The 5,862-nt window shown below is 42.6% G+C and overlaps 1 pseudogene; it reads left to right on the forward strand.

Annotated features, from left to right (window-relative positions):
- The first annotated feature begins 4,060 nt into the window (after positions 1-4,060).
- Positions 4,061-4,179, forward strand: LOC112485587 (annotated as a pseudogene).
- The last annotated feature ends 1,683 nt before the right edge of the window (positions 4,180-5,862 follow it).

Here is a 5,862-nt window from a genome sequence, read left to right on the forward strand (position 1 = left end):
AGCATTTTATGCTCCATGCACAGGACACACCTTTGTTGCACCACCTCGAGCATCACTTTACTTGCATAGGAAATTAGAGCAGTGGTCCTATAGGTACCGCTGACAATAAAATGTACATTCTTGGAAATTGGGATGTACATTGAACCTTTATAGTCTGTCGTTTTATTGTCCATATTCGTTGAACTATTCTTGTTAGAATTTTGACAGATTCAGTCTCTGTGGCTTGAACTAGGTCTGTCGATATCCCACCTACCCCTGATGAGTTATTTCTTCCTAATAATTTCAGATCAGCTTTCACTTAGCTTTCCAGAATGGCAAGTTCTTTCTCATAGGAATGGTCTTCAGAGTTTTCCGTCATCCATTTGTCTCTTCTGTATAGATTTTCACTATGCGATTTACACTTCCCTTTACTTTCTCCTGGTTCCTTCCAGTTTACCTTGGCTCATGCTCCGCATGGTCCATGCTCCGATCGTGTGTGTCGGGCAGCTTTGTACTTTCTTTATGCCTTTGTGCCTTGCAGCCTCCACACGTCCTTCAGCTTTGGTCTAGTCGAGTCATTAGCAACAATGCTATTTCTACTTGTTCCCTGCTCTACCCCAGGAACTGCTTGATGCTTTCCAACCTGGGAGTCTCATCTTTCAGCAGTATCTCATATTTTATTTCATACCGTGTCGTCATAGGATTCTTAAGATAAAACAAAACAAAATAATAATAATAACAAAAGAATAAGAAAAAAATGCAGCTGTAGTTTACCATTGCCTTCTGCTGTGAAGTGTGTGGGTCCAAACAACATGTGCTCAGGTCTGTGGTGTCACAATCACCTAACACCTATGAAATTTAAGTGCTCCCGTGGTAAGGGGAAAATATTATCCAGTAATTAAAACAATAATTAAAATTGTGACAAGTGTAACACAAGAAACAGGCATGGTGATTTGAAAACATGTAGGGGGAGCAGATCAACTCTAGATAATTAGACTAAAATTAAAGTGATAAAACATTAGGGAAAACACAAGTTTTGGCACATGAATGAAGCGTTAAAGAACTGATAGTGTCAAGGCCATGGAGCTGCACCCCTCAGAGCTCCTTTCGAGAGAACCTGGAGCAAAGAGTGCAGGCGGTCGACAACCTTGAGCCGCCATACCTTCTCCCAAATCGGCTATAGCGCTGACCGAGGCCATGACTCCCAGCCAGCGACTGAGCGTGATGCGGTTACTGGAGGAGGGCTATGCCTTCCCAGTGCGGAAGGGTCCTCTAAACAAGGATCCTTTTCTCGTGGGCTCCACATCGACCCGGCTGAGACGTACTCAGGGCCACACTGTAGACGAGGCTCTTTTATCTCACCCGCCTTCCTTTCTTCTTTCTTTTCATAGATGCAATAGATACATCATAGTCTGACGGCTCTTCCCACTTAGTCCTGCTCACACTTTCCTTATCCTTTGCCGATGTCCTTCTGAGGAGATTTATTTCCTCAATAAATCTCTTGTACATCTAATCCTGTTTTAGTGTCTTCTTTATAAAGGATCTGATACACATATGGTTTTTGAGTGATTGATTTGATTAATGGATGGATTAATCAATATAATCACAGCTCTGCTTAATTTGATGTGAATATTCACACTCAAGTATCCGTCTGGTGTTGAATCTCCCCTTGTTCCTTAAGAATTCAGGCGAAAAAAAATCTAGAGAAAGTGCAAAGTAATAAAAGAGCAGCTATGCTGAAATCATCTTGTGTCCTGTCTGAGCTGTGGCCCTTGGCACCTCTGTCGTGCTCACTCTCAGATTACCTCAGACTGTCAGACCCAGTTCCTCTCTCTCCACGGACAGTTGATACCTTTAGAATTTTTCAGAGCTCTTTTCCCCAGGATTGCTTCCGTCTCAGCCACTGGATCTCAGGAGACATTGTTTTGGCCACTGTCAACCTGTTCATCTGTCCATCCATCCATCCTTCCATCCATTTAATAAATTCTACCTGAGGGCTTGTGGAAGAGATAGTTATTTAATTGCAATGAAGAGAGTAGGCTTTGATCTCAGACCCACCACTTATATTAATAGGACTTAAATTCTCTGTGACTCATCTATAGAAACAATAATAAATATCATCTATCCTATATAGTTACTGTGAAGATTTAAAACACAACACATATAAACATTGAGAACAGAATCTGCTACATAGTAGGTATCACAAAACTATGATTAGTCAGTAGTTCTATATGCCATAACCTGAACCAGGATTTAGAGATGCAATAGTTAATAAAAGAGACATAGCACATGCCCTCAGGTGCTATAAAGGGGAGACGGGGTGTTGGGCTAGTATGGTGCTAATTAATTTGTGGGGATGAGAGACAGGGAAGAGCAAGTCAGGAGGAGAAAAAATTATGTGCAAAGCCCCCGTGGCAGGAAATGTTCTCCTTGAACCTGTGATTTGAACATGCAAGTCAAGAGGAGAAAAAATTATGTGCAAAGCCCCCGTGGCAGAAAGGGGCTTAGGGTTTAGGAAAAATGAAAAAAAGAGCAAGTTATTCATGGTGAATAGATGCATCCTCGGTCTCTGCTCATGCACGTTCTACACGTGCTCTCGGCTGGCTCCTCAATGCTACCTACACACCTGGGCCCAGCCCCGTGCTGGGATTCGAAATTGTTAGAACCCACCTGACTTTCCCACGCTGCAGCCCCACTTTTACCCTCTTACTATACCCAGGGGTTTTTGTAGTAATTGCCACGATCCTTCCCCGTCTGTTGCTTGTCCTCATGTTTATCCAATTCATGACTGAGAAACATCCAGCTTAGGACACGAGAGCATAAACTCTGAATCCAGTTCCCAAGTTACCACCATCACTTGACCTTGAGCCAGCTACTTCCCTCCTTATGCTTCAGATTAGCCATCTGTAAAAAGGGGATTGAAAATATTTTCCAACTCATAAGATCGTTTTAGTATTCAGTGGGTTAGCATAAATGAAGTAGTACTCTACTCGACGGGATGCAAATGTTAGCTATTATAAATCATCAGCATCATCATTATGACATAGGCTCCTGCTACTACTTTGGGGCTCTATCTTTGGAGACCTGTTGGTCTTTTACTGTGTCTTATTGAGCCTCTCCTTCCTTCACACTCACGGGAAGTCTCTCATTGACTTTGTCATCTGGGGTTTGGGGCCAATGGCTACCTCCCCCTATCAGTAGAAGAAAATTCAGAGTGTCATTGGGAATATCTAAGTGTTCACATGCACTCACATGCACACGTCCAAACACACCCTCTGCCTTTGTGACTCCCCAGTGCCATCTGATGGGATGCATCTTCCTTCATTGTAGTCTCAGTCTCTAGCTGCGTTGATATTCTTCCTTATGTTCTATAACAAATGATAGTTTTATAGAAAGCAACTGACATTTTAAATAATCATGATCTTCAGTAAAGTGGTACTAATTTAAATGCTTTCCACTGCTGCTCCTTTCTGAGGCACAGAGCAGCCAGACTTCCTTTCTATTGAAGTGATTGCTAATGCGATGACATCCAAACCATCAGCTGCCTCCCACACGGATATTGACAGCTGGGGTGCTTTCAGCATTCTCCTGGTTATCGTCCCCTCTCCATTCATTTTCCTTGCAGATTAGATTGAAATGGTAGCATTTCACTGCAGTTGAGATGGGGGAGTGGGGCTTCTGCAGATTGACAGATATAATTATCACATTTGCTCCTCGGCATGTGATATCTAAGTAGTAGTCCCCATATTTATCCAGCATTAATCAGGAAAGAGTTCAATCAGTTGGAGAGGGTTTTTCAAACAAGACCCTGCCTAGAGAACTCATCCGATAATGATGTTCTCACTGTCGATGCGAGGCTAACATCTCGCCCCAGATCTGTCTGTGAGCCTTAGTCTTTAGGCCTTCGTGGGAGCATTTGGGTTGGTATAGAAAGCCTGCAAAGAGGCCCAGCTCTACTCATTCTGAGGGGATGCAATGCAAGGACTTACATCATGAAGGGAGTAGTCAGAGAATGATGGATACAAGGAAATAAAATATAGCTTATTACAGTTGGGAAGTTGAGTCAGAAGAAGCCATAAGAGTCTACAGCCATGCCACTCTGAACACACTCGATTCCATCTGATCTCAGAAGCTCAGCAGGGTCGAGCCTGATTAGTATTTGCATGGGAGACCACCTAGGAAGACCAGGTGCTGTAGGCATTAAAAAAAAAAAAAAAAGCCATAAGAAAGCAATCCATTGTTTTGTCTGTCTCTTTGTTTGTTTGTTTTGAGCAAAGGAATGAGGATCATGGTTGTTTGATACTCTGGTGAATTTTAAAGATGATCTAGCCTGCCTTCTCTCTTCCCTCTTATGATGGCAAAACATCAGGTTTTTGTCCACTAGCCTAGTGTCAGTCTTTCAACTAGTTAAGGGAAGTTCAGCATTTACATAAAGGAAGAAGCCAAAACATGAGGCATATTTATAAACAGCCGGTACATTTGTCACAGTTGTTGAGATTTATATTGTCTTTGAGTTGAAGAGATGGAGGGGGCCTTCAAACAATTGTGGCCCAACCCTCATTCTCCAACGCCCCTGAGAAGGGCAGTCCGATCTGTCTTTGGATGTCTCCCATGAAGTACCAAACAACCAGCCATCCAGTATCGGGACAAATCGAAGACTGAAAAGCTAAGCGACAAGAGGAGAGTTCACCTGGGCACTTTTCCTAATAATGATGGTGATGGGAAGGGTGAAAGTAAAAATCATGATCGTGGGATGTAAGAAATAATCTAATATTAAACCATTGCCTACTCTAGACCAAGCAACTTACACGAATTACTTTATTTAAACTTTTCCAAAATTCTATGCCAGGAGACCCTTCTTTCTTCAGTTTAGAAATGTGACTTAACATATCAAGACAATCCCTCTGGGTCAGGCAGGGATCAAGCGTAGAGCTACAGTTACATGAGGGCAGCTTTTTTCTTCGCCACAATGCCGTGCCGCCTTGCATGTACTCCTTTCTACGTTCAAATCACAGGTTCAAGGAGAACATGCAGGCGAGGAAAAAGGTGAGCAAAAGGGTGTTTGGGCCTGGCGTTGCTTTAGAAAAAAGTCCCTAATAAACCGTCAAAGATAGTGTGTGCTCAGACAGAAATGAATGCTCGATCAGACAGAAGTTAAAAGTGAATATGCACAACCAGTTAATTTTGATTCTCCAATTGTGTCTTCCTGGGTGGTTCATCAAATGGCCCGCTGCCTCCCTTGCCTGTTGGTTTTATTTTGTTTGTAACTCACGGAGCAGAAACCAGTCCCTTCTCTGTGGCACTCTCATAAAAGTTAAATAACAGTTCTATTAAAAGACACAGGGGATGGTCATTCCTATTTTTGTTGGAGACCTATCCGCTGTATCTTGCCTCTAGTGTGACCATCTTAAAAAAGAATAATTTCTTTTTCCTAACAGGCTTAGTAAGTGCGTTCCAATTACTTGGGATTTTTTTTTTTCTAAGTGAGGAAAGTACGCAATCTATACCACACCAAAATTTTAGGCATACCTGGGAAGGAAAAAGTGAATGTGGAAGCTTCTTAACATTAGTTCAGTATTGCCGCCCACTGTACTAAGTTCACCCACTTGGACTCACCGAATGAATGCTCACGGCAATCTGGTGAAGTAGGTGTCATGACCACCGTGGTTTACAGAGAAGAAAACTGCAGTGTGAGAGCAATTCCTCTCCTAGGTGCCTACTGGGAAAATTTGAAAACATTTCTTAATAAAGATATATGTACCCCTGTGTTCACTGCAGCATTATTCATGGTGGCCAAGACATGGAAACAACGGAAGTGTCCTTCGACAGATGATCGGTATATGCGTACCATGAAATACTACCCAGCCACAGAAGGAAGGAAAG

This window comes from Pteropus alecto, unplaced genomic scaffold (genome assembly GCF_000325575.1).
Source record: "Pteropus alecto unplaced genomic scaffold, ASM32557v1 scaffold5, whole genome shotgun sequence".
Taxonomy (NCBI): domain Eukaryota; kingdom Metazoa; phylum Chordata; class Mammalia; order Chiroptera; family Pteropodidae; genus Pteropus; species Pteropus alecto.